The sequence below is a fragment of the Triturus cristatus genome, chromosome 5_1 (genome assembly GCF_964204655.1).
Source record: "Triturus cristatus chromosome 5_1, aTriCri1.1, whole genome shotgun sequence".
NCBI classification, from domain to species: Eukaryota; Metazoa; Chordata; class Amphibia; order Caudata; family Salamandridae; genus Triturus; species Triturus cristatus.
The window spans coordinates 85,211,087-85,226,047 of record NC_140587.1 but is presented as its reverse complement, the minus strand read 5'-3'; positions in this window follow the sequence as shown (position 1 = coordinate 85,226,047).

Sequence of the window (14,961 nt, the reverse complement as noted above, 5' to 3'; positions counted from 1 at the left end):
CTATTAGCAGAATTGGAAAAAGTGTATGAGAACAAGAGAAACACTAATGCAATGATGATTTCGCATTTTGACAACAAAAATAGTAAACAAATTGCAGAAAAAAGAAGAGATAGAAGCGATAAGAGCAAAAAATCGGCAAAGGATGAACTGCAAGCATCCAATATCTCTGAGAATGACTCCTGCGATGAACCAGAGATTGCAGTAGAAGTAACAACAGAAAGGCGCAGAGACTTTATCAATCGGAAACGAGCGCCAAAAATCAAAAACTTTGATGAACTGAATGATAGAATCACAGAAGTCAAGAAGTACACCAAAAACATCCAGCATCACGATGCTGCCATGCATCTGATGGATGAGATAGTGACTTATATGTCAGAAAACACCTATGATATAAGTCCTGTACCAGAAAATCGTACCGAACCAACGAGCGAACCCAATAATGAGCCTATGAACTCTGCTCAAGATGATCAACAGAATGCCTCAGTACAAAACAAGATAACAAAGAAAGATAAGAAAAATTAGAATGCTCAATCGGACACACAAGAAAAATAATGCAAAAGCAAAGGGCAGCTACAAAGAATACCAGGCAATGTTTCAAAAAGACAAAAAGAAAATTGCCAGGATAATCACTGATGGGGCAGAAAATGCCACCTGTCAAATCAATGCTGATGAAATCTTCCAATATTATAAAGACATAATTGAAAATGAAAACAAGAAAAATCCCAAATTCATCCCAATTGATCGGATACCAGATGAATGGGAAATTGGAAGTCTGTGTAAAGAAATTGCACTGCTCGAAATAACTAAAGCATTCGATGAATCAGATTTAAAGAAAGCAGTGGGGCCTGAAAAGATTTGTCTGAATGACTTGTATAAAGTGCATAGCAGGCAACCAAGATTGCTGCCCAGAGTCTTATCGTCTTGGTTATCGATGAGAAGAGTACCATAAAGTATTAAAAAGAACCGGTCGATACTAATACCTAAGAATGTACCGCGTAGCGAACTCAAAAAAATCAGTAATTGGCGTTAAATTACCATCGGTACGGCATTCATGAAGTTGTTCACAAAGATATTAACTAAAAGACTCACATTTTTCGTTGAAATAGATATGAGACAAAAAGGCTTCATGAAGGTGAGAGGTTGTCTCGAAAATCTGACTCTTCTGCAAAACATTATAAAAGGGGCACGAAAGAACAGAAGCTCGTTGGCAGTGGTGTTCATAGATATTTCAAAAGCTTTTGACTCTGTCAGCCATGGTCATATTCTACAGAGTCTTGAAAGACACAGAGTTCCATCATGCATCAGAGACACAAAAAAATACTTATACACTGACTCAACAACATTTTTCAAGGGAAAAAACAATGAAGCAACTCCAGAAATAACAATGAAGTCGGGAGTTAAGCAAGGTGACTCTTTATCCCCACTGCTGTTTAACATTGCCACGGATCCTTTGATCTGTGATCTTCAGAAAGACGGCTTCATATTCGGCTCCGATGGTCTCATTAAGCAAATCACTGCTCTGGCCTTTGCTGATGACATCGCAGTACTCAGCAACACCTGGGAAGGAATGAGTACAACTCTGACAATCATTGCAAAAATTCAGTAAAACAACCGGATTAAAACCTACTGTGAAAAAGACACATGGATTTTATATCAGGCACCATAAATATAAGATCCTGGTTAACAACTGTAAACCATGGCAATTTGAAAAACAAAATATTGAAAGCATTCATCCAGGAGAAAGTGAGAGATACCTCGGACTGATCTTTGATCCACACACCGGCCATTCAAGCAACAACAAAATTAATGAGGTTCTTGTTTACTGGGCTCAAAAACTCGACAATCTACCACTTAAGCCCACACAGAAAATTAGAAATATTGTGTCAATATTTGATCCCTAAACTGTCATTTAAACTGGAAATGACAGGAACAGAAGCTAAAACTTTAAACATTCTGGATCAAACAATAAAAACTTATGTCAAACATTTTCTACACCTACCTGCATACACATGTGATGGTCTCCTGTATTCGAAAAGATCCTTTGGGGGCCTCAGTATTCCAAGGTTATGTACGACATTTGGTCTGAACAAAGTCAATAGCTTATTGTATCTCAGGGAAGCTCCATATCTGTACATAGCTCATTCATTCATGTATGCAGGAGAAGTAATCAATGAAATAATTGATAGCATCATCAAAACACACAAACTCAACATTTTAGACAGTAGATTTCTGAGTCATGAATTGAATTTGTTAGCAACATATGATTGGAGGAAAGAGGAATTTGAGAATTGGGCAAAGCTCCCTGTCCAAGGTGATGGTATAAAATACTTAGCAAGTAATCCAACCTCAAATATTTGGATCAGCAAACATAATAAAATAAAAGAAAATCAATACATAGCTGCGCTGATGTTGAGAGCAAATGTCCTGTATACTAGAGAAACCACCACTAGGGGAAGAAATCGTATATTTGCTACTTGTAGATACTGCAAAGATGTGTCCGAAACAATTCACATATTTCAGGTGCATGTCCTAAAACCAAGGACATAAGGATAAAAAGGCATAGCAAAGTGTTGGAATTGCTAATTGATAGAGCAAAAAGGTGTGGGTGGATGACATACAGGGAACCTTATGTCAAAAAGAGTCAAGGTGAACTAAGAAAACCAGATGTAGTGTTCACCAAAAATGGTACTGCTGTAGTGGTTGATGTTTCAATTTGTTATGAAAACTCACAGAATTCCCTTGAATTAGCGTATGAGAGTACATTTAAATACTATCAGGATCTATCACAGCAAATCAAAGATCTTAACAACTGTAAAATTGTAAAATTTCATGGCTTTATTGTCGGATGTTGGGGTATTTGGCCTCAATGTAATGATGTTGCTCTGGCTGATCTTGGTCTGCAAATGTCGTTCCCATTCAAGAAGAATGTTTGCCTGACTACATTAATGGACACTCTAAAAATGTGCCAAGTATTCATGGACAACTAAATTTCAAGCCAAACGCTGAGATGTACACTATCGTACAGCACACGTGTCACTCTTATAAAACGTATTATCTTAAAATGTTGATTCACTAATATTTACATGTGGTTTAACAGTTACATAATAATTTATAGTTGACACAAGAATTAGTATAGATGTGAATTTTTATAGAGGTGTATTTTCTAACTAGATGTGCAATTTATAGATGTGTATTTTTTATAGATGTGTGCTTATATTAGATACAAATGTGTACATCATGTTTATTGAAATGTTTTGAATGAAAAATAGGTCTCAAATAATTACATACACATAGTCACTACATATTTAACCCCGGGCGTAGCACTACGCTTCGCCCACGTAGTGTACGTAGCGCTGCCTGCTTCGCACTTTCCGAAGTAGGCGAAGCAGGGCAGCGCTACGCACACGCCGAGGGCGAAGCGTAGCTGCTTGCCACCCGCCACCCACCTCCCGCCCGCCCTTCTTTTAAATAATATGAGCAATGAAAATTGAGTAAAGTAAGTCGACTTACCCGTAAGCGCGGCGTCTCCGGGGCTCCCTCTTTCAGTTTCTAATTTCTTCTGGCAAATGCGCATGCGCGGACACCCGCGCATGCGCATTTCTCGCGAGAAATGCGCATGCGCGGGCGTCCGCGCATGCGCATTTACCAGAAGAAATTAGAAACTGAAAGAGGGAGCCCCGGAGACGCCGCGCTTACGGGTAAGTCGACTTACTTTACTTAATTTTCATTGCTCATATTATTTAAAAGAATGGCGGGTGGGAGGTGGGTGGCACGTAGTGGGGCTACGCGAAGCGCGTAGTGTGCGTAGATTTGGGCACACTACGTGCTGCTTCACGTAGCCCCACTACGCCCACTACGCCCACCCTTATACATATTGCATTGATTATTGTTGTCCTGCTAAACAGGACTGTTCGTAGACAATTCTATATTGTTGGAATAGTACTGCAGGGTGTACTATCTCTGGCCTATACGTGACCCCAGTTCCAGTGAGGACAGATTAAAGTGTGGCTGTACTCCGGAGCAAACGAATGTTGTATTGTTGGAAGCAAAACCGATTAGACGCTGATGGGCAGCATAATAAGCCAGAATGAGCCACCGCGAGGTGGTACAGATAGCCAAATGCCTTGTCATCTAATTAGTGAGGCACATGAATGGATGAACGAGATTCCCACTGTCCATACCTACTATCTAGCAAAACCACAGCCAAGGGAACGGGCTTGGTAGAATCAGCGGGGAAAGAAGTTCCTTTGAGCTTGACTATAGTCTGGCACTGTGAAGAGACATGAGGTGTAGGATAAGTGGGAGGCCCTCGGGCCACCGGTGAAATACCACTACTCTTATTGTTTTGTCTCTAATCCGGTAAGGTGGGGGGGCGAGCCCTATGGGGCTCTCTCTTCTGGCTCCAAGTGCCCGGCGCCCGCCGGGCGCGACCCACTCTGGGGACAGTGGCAAGTGGGGAGTTTGACTGGGGCGGTATGTAGGAGAGTAGGGTCTGCTTCCTATGGTCACCCCCACTTTTTGCTTTACTGGCTTTTGACTTAGATGTGGCTGTGGGCCTGCTAATCAGACCCACAGCCCAGCTCTTCTCTCTCTAAATTCATGCTATGTACTTTAGGTGCATAACCCAATTGGTAAGGATCACCTTATGGGGCCCTGTACAGTGTACCTTAGGTACCCAGGGCATAGGTGTACCCTAGGCCTACCAGGGGCTGTAGCATGTATTATGCCGCCCGTGGCTGGCCTCCCATCATTACACAACTGGCTGATCACTCAGCTGGGGCAAGGTCGTGTAATCACCCCTTGCTTAGGTGTAGTATCCCTATACCTACCTCACATATAGACACATGGGTAACCTGTCAGCCACTCCTATGGCAGGCCTTAACAATCCTGGAGGCAGAGTGCTTGGTAACATGTGAGATGGTGCTCTAGCATGAGCTGAGCCTGTCTGCAGCTTTCGGAACCATGTCCTTATAGCTGTTCTATGATATCGCCTACCATATACTCTTAAAGTGCCTTAAAATCCTCGCGGTTATGGTAACTATGGTTTGGCTTTATCAAAACATGTCGTGTAAGGTGTCTAACACTTTGGAATACTACCCCCACACCATTTCTGACGATGAGGATAGTATTCCCCACTTCTAGAGGGAGAAGACATGTTGAAATCCTACTTACTCGGTTAAAGTTAACCAGCGCCCCAGCGTCACAAAATGGATGCTGCTGCCACAGACACAAGTCTGACCTCCTGCTGCTGGGAGTCCTTCCAACGAGGGAGGCTTGGACAATAGGTTTCCTGCCTGGGGAGGTGCTAGCACCACCCCAGACAGGACTTAGTGTTTCGGGGCAGGGAGGGATGAAAGACACGAGACGCTGCCTGGGGCACACAAGGTGTCCCATGCATAGCCCGGTTCAAACCAGTGCTGGGGCACTCCAGCCCCAGCCCTGGCGCAAAACTGGACAAAGGGAAGGGGGTGTAACCACCCCCCTCCCCGGTCCCACCCATAGGAGGGACCTAGCAGGTAACCCAGCCCTCCAGATTAGTATAAGAGTGGGAGCTGAGTCCCTAGGACTTGGAAGTATCCTGAACTGAAACTAGACACGAAACTCTGGAACTTCTGAGGAAATATGGATTTTTATGATCAATTGTGTCCCCTATCTTAGACCCCAACGGCTCCATGTACGTGCTACAAGTACATGTATGTTCCCTCCACTTCCAGCTATGAAGACGCAAATACATGTGCGTCCAACGTTAACATGTCCTCTTTCAGATCCACTATGAATGGGTCGAATATTCCGTTCCTAAGTATGCTTGGCCACCGTCTTTATATGGTGCACCTTTCACGTTTTACAGCTCTGGCAAGTTAGGCCCTGAATTCTGCCATCGAGCCTTTTCCTGCCTTCTGCCTCTGAATGCTCCAGCCTGGACCTGCATCTGTATCCATGACCTTTGTCTTACTCCCTGCGCGGCTAACGGTGCCTGGCTCGGCCTGTTGCCTGCCAAGACTGTATTTCGCCTTCAAGTTATCTGCTCCGCTCTTCGACCAATACATTCCTGTCTAGTAGTTTAGGTAAACATCCTTCCAGCTGCAGAGCAAAGGGCCCGGCCTCACTGTCTCCGTGCAAATAATTCATAGCTCCTGTTACCATGGTAGGCCCATGCCCCCTCGCATCTCATGTAGACACGTAGACGCTTATACACGCACTAGCAGTCAGTATAGAATAGCCTCTACCCGAGAGACCTTTCCTTCCAGATAATACAGTTCCTTAAACACAAGATATTAGATACGATTTGGGATTAGGTTGTTCTGACATCCCAGACTTCTGTCTCCTCATGTAGGGCTAAATGTCAAGTCCCCTTCACCCTCCAGTTACACGTCAATCACACGTCATGCAGCTGCGCGCGCATCTCTGCCATGTATTTCTGCTGACATTGCAGGATTCTCTTATGGATCCACCCACCTGTGACATCCTCATAATGACGTTTCTAGTACACGCCCTTATGCACGCCTATTGTAACGCCTTTTTTCATTACGTATGTGTATTCTTATCTCTCCTCTCAGCTGTTACGCCTTCTACATCTGCCTTTACTGTAATGCATTGACTATATATATGACAACCTGTCAATAAATTATTGTCTATCCCTTCCCGAACCTTCGTGGTGACGGAACCCGATTGCCTGGTTCGAACCAATTCCTTTGTAAGGAATAAAACCCCTTTTAAAACCTCAAATATCACGGATTCTGCCTCTTATTTTTACTGAGTTATTCTTATTGAACTTTACCGCATAAATTAAGTCTAGGTAATTTAAATTTACCACATAATTGGCGCCCGAATAGGGACTCCTCCCCCACCCCACACGCCGGAGGTGCGTTGCAGGCCCGGTCCCCTGCCACAGCCGGACGGACAACTACGCGTACCCGCAGGATTTCCTGTACCTCCCTCAGGCCAACGGAGGTGACTGAGGCTGCGATCAACACCCAGACGAGGCGGTGAGGAATGCGGAGGATCCCGACCAGAGCCTAGCTGAGAGAGCAAGATCCGAGGTATACAGAGGCCCACCAGTTCCGAAGTTCAGTTCCGAAGTACATACGTCACGAGTCGAGTCGAGTCCAGTCCGGTCCAGTCCAGTTCAGAGTTTCCGAGGCCTTCCGTTCCGTGCTTCCCGGTGAGTACCGTTGCTGGGGACGCATCTAGACGTGCGCATTAGTTTGTGCCGGTCAAGACGGGTTTGGGTACACAGATCCGGTCTGCACTGTTTCAGCAGTGTATCTGTACTGTTTAGCAGTACATCCAGTATTATGCCAGTTAGCTAGTTTTATTCTAATTATCGTTGTTCGTTTTAAATGTTTTAATATGTTTTAAATGTCGTGGTATGAGTGATTGTTCGATCTTCATTACTGTGTTTTATTGTATTAATTGTGTTCAAGTCCGAGTAAGAATCAAGTAGCAAGGTTTAAGATGCCGTTATTCTCAAAATTAAGACAGATAAAAACTAGAAAAGGGATACTCGAGGAAGCCGTTCCCCTTCCACCTAGGGACACTCCAGGGTACTTTATGTACCATAAACATGGCCTAGATGCCGTATTATATCTCGATTTATGGGTGGACTACACCAAGGATTTAGCAGAGAATCAGAGATGGCCCGCTGCTGGGACATGGGATGCAGATTGCATCATGAGAGTAGAAGAAGCATTATGGAAAAAGAAAGCCAGACAGTCACAGAAAGATGCCATTGAATTATGGCGTAAAGAATCGCATAGACGCACAGAGAAAGCGTTCAGAAAAGAAGAGAAAAGTAGGGAGGATTCAGACAAAGCCCGAGAAAACGTATTAGTTGAGGAAGGTATCCGAGTAAAAGCAGAACAAGTAGACAGACAACGAAACACTTTTATGAATGGTATGTATCCTCTTCTGGCCGAGGGTTTACCTAAGGCCACCCTGGAAGTACCAAAAGATCTGCCACCTCCATTGCTTCCGACTAAATTGCACCACAAGACCGCAAGGGACATTTTCCCTTCTTCCTATTTAGACGATGCAGCCCCCGAATATGTTAATGTTCCGCCGCCACGCACACCACCTGCTAACGACGCTCGACCCCGAGATAATCTGTCCTCACCTCCGCAGCAACATACTTCTCACGTTCCAAACCTTCCGCCTGTTCCTACACTCCTTCCTGCACCTATTCTCCCTACCTTACACCCAACAAATCCTTTTGGACCTGGCACCTCAGGAGGTGCGACAGGAGGTTTTTCTACGCCACCACCAACACATCGATTGACCTTTAGGGATTTAGCACACCAACGTACACCTCAAACAGCGAATTACGATATATTTAATGAGCCTCTTACAGACTGTAGATATGATCCAGTATCCGGTAAAGACGACAGAATGATGCTATCATCAGTACGTCTACGACGAGTTGCGAACTATTTAATGATACTACCAGGAATGATTGATCATCTAGACAAAATATATCACTTTGTCCAAACAGGGCAAGGTCCTGAAAGTATTGGCGAGGCCATGGCATACCAGAAAGTGGACACGCAAAAACTATTGTTACGCTTCTTCATAAACTGCTTGATAAGAAACAGAGATAGGCCTGATGTAGACCCGGAAGAAATGCAAGCACTTAACAAATGGGGTCAGAATATAGCAGACGGAAAACATGATAAACAGAATAGTATAGAAAATATGTACCGAAGGATCCGAAAGACAGTAGAACAAATACATGAAAGAGGAATAGATGCAGATAAGACTGAAACCTCGGAGGAGGAGGAACAATCAGAAACGACAACAGGACAATTACAATTACCAGCTAGAGAAATGATAGCTTATGTAGGTAAGGGAAGATCTTTTAATAATTCAATGCGTCCGATACGTCCAGAAAGTAAGAGAATTTTTCAAGCAGCCATGTCAAATCCAAGGACCCCTGAACACTTATTTCAGGCTACTGATAAAATACTTCAAGAACGAATGGGGTACCATGTACTCGATTCTATGGATGAACAGGAATTAGCCAGGTCAGCAGTACAATGGGCTGACAGTTCTGATAAATATAGTGATGACGCGCTAGCACATACGTTTTTGAATCTTTCACCAGACGAACAGCGTTTAGCTGGTATATACATGATACAACATCTCCTTATATTGTATAAAAGCCAACACTCCGATCCTGGTCCCCTACCTGAGATACTGATAGAACTACTCATGTATAAATGGAGAGGTCTAGGTACCGATCTAATTAAAGAAATTCTAGAACATCGGCACAGATACAGTGCCTTCTTGTGTCCAGAGCTTGATCCAGCTCCCTCCATGGAAAGAAAAATGTATTACATAGACAGACAGAATCCCTTACGCGAAGTGCACCCAGTTAAAAATGATGATAATACTTTTAGACGCGTGTTTGTGTACACGCCCATAACTAAAATAGAACTATTGGAAATGAAAAAATTAGTGCCCAGCCATGACAAAGATCCAGCAGGTTTTCACCGTGAATTAAAAGACATGTTACTCATGGGTGATTATACCTATCCTGACATTATGAAAATATTAAAAGTATTATTGCCTGCCGGTATTTACGAGAAACTCAAAGAAAAAGAATGGGAGGTGGGAGAGCAAAAGATTGATTGGGCTGAATTAGAAAACGAAGAAAATGCCCGAACTCCAGGCCTAGGGCTTGGGGACAAAACTAAAGCGTTACCAGGATTGTTAGTACAAGTATTGCCACGTTTATTAACTACGAAAAAGGAAGACTGGGGTGCAATCTCAGCCTGCAAACAGAAACCCGATGAAGACACTAGTGATTTTTATTCCCGATTTGAAAAATGTTTTGGTATTAATAGCGGTCTGAAAGCAAGTAGCGATTCATATCCACATCTTTTTGTAACAAAATTAGTCGAGAATTCCCTGCCCCAGGTTAAGAACAGAGTATTGAAAGTCGAGAGCACTTGGCAAGCTAATACCCCTTCACAAATGTTACAAATGTTACAGTACCACCAGAATAGAATTAGAGAAGAACAAGAACACGAACAAAGACGTATGAAAGACACGAAAATGAAAATGCTCGTTGCTCAGTCAGTTCCAGCTGACGGTCATAAAAAGGGTGCGACACAGTCCAGTAATTCAGCGGTTCCTGTTAAAGGGACATGCAACTATTGTAAACAGCCAGGTCATTATATAAACGATTGTGCAGTTCTGAAACACAATATCTCTACGGGTAAAACCAAGGAGAGACCGCGTCCACCTAGACAGGATCAGATCCAACCACAAGTACCTCAGAATGTACAGCCTATGCAAGCTTCACAACAGACCGTAGCAGTACCACAGCCACAGCCTAGTGCCGCAACACAAAACACGACACAACAGATGTACCAGTATGCACAAAATGACTATCCCGATTATCAGCGATACACATGAAACAGCCTAGAGAGGGAAGTTGGCTTACCCCTTATTGAGGTTCCTGCAGATCAAGAGGGTCCTTATGTACATAGTCAAGTATTAGGGAAAGACAGAAAGTTTTTAATTGATACAGGGGCAAGCAGAACAACTATAAGTCACAACGAGGTTCCAGGGGCACCCCTCTCAGGCTCACAGAATATTTCCCTTGGATTTTCAGGAAAGCCTATTGTTAACGAAGTATCGCAACCTCTTCCTCTTGCAGTTGGTCCATTGACACGGACTACAGATTTATTGCTTACAAAATCATGCCCAGAAAACTTGTTAGGTATAAAGACACTGAAAGCTCTAGGAGCTGTAATATGTTGTTCTCCGGAAGGAGTACGACTATTTTTGCGTGACTTTAAAGGTCACTATGTATTTAGAGACATGGATCACCGGTTACAGAATGTCCCTGCACATTTATGGGCACAAGGCCCCACTGATGTAGGTTGTATGCACATTACACCATATCGAGTCACACTCAAAGCAGGAGTGGTATTACCACAAATTCGACAATACAAATTACCTCCAGATGCTGTAGTGGCTTTGCTGCAAATCATTGACGAGCTCATTGCACAAGGAGTGGTTGTGGAAACCGACTCCAATGTATGTAATTCTCCTATCATTCCAATTCTTAAACGTACTGATCCAAATGCACCCCCAGTATATCGATTAGTTATTGATCTGCGCGAATTGAATAAATGCATTGTACCACAATATCCCGTGGTCCCAGATATCTCTTCATTATTGACAGCTATTGATTCAGAAGCAACGTTCTTTACTGTAATTGACCTCAAGAACGCCTTCTTTAGCGTCCCAATCGATCCGGAAAGCCAATATTTGTTCGGATTCTGTTTAAATGGACGAAGCTTCAAATTTGCACGCGCACCTCAAGGATTCACAGAAAGCCCCAGCATCTATAGCCAAGCACTGAAAAGACAACTTGACAGTATCCACATGCCTGTTAACACTCCCCTGCTTCAGTATGTCGATGATCTGCTGATCACCGCCCGAAGCGAGCCCGAATGTGAAAAAGCATCACTGACGGTTTTACATTTTCTGGCCGACAAGGGGCACAAGGTGTCCCCTTCGAAGCTGCAATTCTGTGTTCAGCAAGTTGTGTACCTTGGGCACTTGCTGTCCAAAGGGGGGAGACAGCTCACACCTGACCGCATCCAGTTAATTGTAAACATGCCACCACCCAAGACACAAAAGGAGGTACGGGCCTTCTTAGGCCTCACTTCGTACTGTAGACAATGGATTCCCCAATATGCATTTCTAGCAAAACCACTCATTCAGTTGACAACCCAGGAGGCAGCGACATCGACTGTCCTCCCTTGGACTCAGGAACATACACAAGCTTTTGAAGACTTAAAGAAAGCCTTATGTCAAGCACCTGTTTTAGCGACACCATGTTACAGTAAGCCTTTTACACTTTTTGTTACAGAACGCGAAGGTACTGCCTTGTCAGTACTCACTCAGGAACAAGCAGGTTCACACAAACCGTGTGCTTACTTTTCTAGCACATTAGACCCAGTAGCACAGGCTTTGCCTGCGTGCCTAAAATCAGTTGAAGCAACGGCCTTAGCCATAAGACAAAGTGACTCGATAGTGCTGGGTCACCCTCTGACAGTACAAGTACCACACGCAGTAGAGGTTCTCTTGAACCGGACACAAACACAGCACTTGACTATAGCACGACTGACAGGTTATGAATTAACATTGTTCCAGCCACACATAGAAATCAGACGCTGTAGTACATTAAATCCTGCCACACTTTTGCCATTAAGTGGAACAGACCCATTGGCACATGATTGTATTGAAGTCATTACTATTACGACGAAACCCAGACAAGACTTGACAGACATTCCATTACCAGATCCAGACCTGACACTTTATGTGGATGGTTCATGCATGAGAACAAGTACAGGAGAGTTAGTGGCCGCTTACGCAGTCACGACAGACACCGAAGTTATTGAAACAAATTGTATTGACACCTTGTCAGCTCAAGCAGCAGAGCTCATCGCTCTGACACAAGCCTGTATTCAAGCCAAAAATAAGAGAGTTAACATATACACAGATTCACGTTATGCATTCGGAGTTGTACACGACTTCGGAGTCCTCTGGCGAGAGAGAGGTTATTTAACTTCTCACAGTGCCAACATTCAACACGGTCCCCTCATTCAAGCTCTGTTAGATGCAATACATCTGCCTACTGCGATATCCATCATGAAGTGCAAGGCCCATACAAAAGTCACCGATGTCATTTCCCAGGGTAACGACTTGGCAGACCGAACAGCTAAGCAAACAGCTCAGAATCGGACTCATGCAACTGACTTGACAAAGACAATAGTTCCGACATCGACACACTGCATGACAGTTAGGGATCCCGCCCTTGATGTAATTGACATACAGACACATGCTACACCAGAGGAAATCAAGAAAGGGACTGAACTAGGAGGGATCCAAACAGATCAGGGATGGATGACGAAGGGAAAATCTACATGGTTTCTCCCCGACTCCATGGTTCAAGTAATCATTAACACAATACATAGTCCAGCGCATCTAGGAGAGAAAGCTATGCTAGACAGTATTCAAAACATTTGGTTCAATAAACACTTACGAGCAGCAGCCAAACAGAAAGTGCGTACTTGCATGATTTGTTGTCAGTTCAACCCAGGTAAAAGTATTCCTGTAGAGCAAGGTGGATTTCAACCTCCCGATCACCCTTTTGAAGTCCTCCAGATGGATTATATCCAGATGGAACGTTGTCGAGGATTCAAATATGTCCTCGTAGTTGTATGCGCACTTTCCCGTTGGACAGAAGCATATCCAGTCCCAGATTACACTGCTCCGACCACTGCCAAGCAGCTGGTTCGTGAATTCTTCCCACGGTATGGTTTGCCCCGTATCGTGTACTCAGATAACGGTCAGCCGTTCTCATCCGAGCTAATGAAACACATTTCACTCCTGTTAGGCTATCAGTGGAAATTCCACTGTGTCCGGCATCCCGAGGCAGCAGGTCTCGTGGAGCGTCATAATCAGACTCTGAAAATTCGACTTTCTAAAATCTGCAGAGAGAAAGGCGTCGAGTGGATAGTAGCTTTACCAGTTGCGATCTTTTACATGAGAATGATAGCACATTCTCGAACAGGGCTATCCCCGTACGAGGTGGTCTTCGGTAGGCCACCAAATATGTGGGGGACGCCTATACCTCGTAAAATCACTGATGTTGATTGTAATATGCTGACAGATTACCTTGCTTCCTTGATGTCTGCACTACAATCTTGCCGTTCACAGGTAGCTGCAGCCTTTCCCGACAACACCGAGGTGAAGCCCCATGAAGTGGTTCCTGGCGATTACGTGTTTATAAGAAATTTCGACAGGAAGAGTCCGCTGGAGCCCCGCTGGCAAACGCCGAAATTAGTACTTCTGACCACGAGGACAGCAGTGAAGATTGAGGGTTGCAAGGGTTGGCTGCACTCGAGCCATATCAAGAAATTTCACGGACTGCCTTCTGATTTGAACTCTCAGCCTCCTCCACAGACTGACTCAAAACTCCCCCTGGTCGAGAAAACTGCTTCCCAGGAATATAAACTGAAACTAAGGTCTAGCAAGTCAGACAATTTAATTGTTTAAGTCCTCTCCGAGGTGAATCGGTTAAATTAGTTTCTGACATGTATCCCCTAGACCGAAATAGAGAAAGAGATAGACAGAAACAGCTCAAGAAACGTGCATATTGTAAATCACTTCGTAGTCACTGTATAGTGACATTATTGATTATGTTTTTTCTAAGTCTTCTGATTATTGCTGCAAGTATACTGTTGCACATATACTACCCTATTTTCAAGCGTGCACATTCTGCTTTCAATGTTACTGCCGAACACTCTTTTAGCGAATTACCTCCGCATGAGTTGTCCTACAGACTTGCGCTGCGCAACAACACATTCATTAGTATGTTACATCACTCCCATCAGACCAACAACGCTACAAATTGTTGGATATGTGGCTGACTCCCTCCCTACCAGAAATACAAGGGAGTTCTGCCCCTCTTTCCGTACCCATTCACACACAATGGTTCCTGTGGTGCATGGTTTAGTTTGATTAATTCTTTAGATTCAAATACCGTAGTTTACCAGGGCAACTGGGTATGGGGAAACCTGAACTTAGTTTTGCTTAAAGTCTGCTACCCTAACAAGGAGGGACTTCCCAAAAGGACAGGAACTGATCTAGAAAATGAAGTATATGGATTAGGTAACTTTACACTTAACCTCATGATTCTGAATGTTGAATCCGAAGCTGCACCAGTCTTGCCTGCTATGTCAGTATTACCAGTCAAAGGTGAATTATGTGTAAGAAAGAATGGTTCAGTACACCTGGGTCATAGTAAATGTACTACTGTGATCGAATTCAGTGATCAAGGCAAGTCTACATTTAGAGCTTCCCGTCATTCCTACTTCCTTTGTGGTCATACCGCATATATGCGTTTACCTCTAGATTGGGATGGTACCTGTTACATTGCATTCC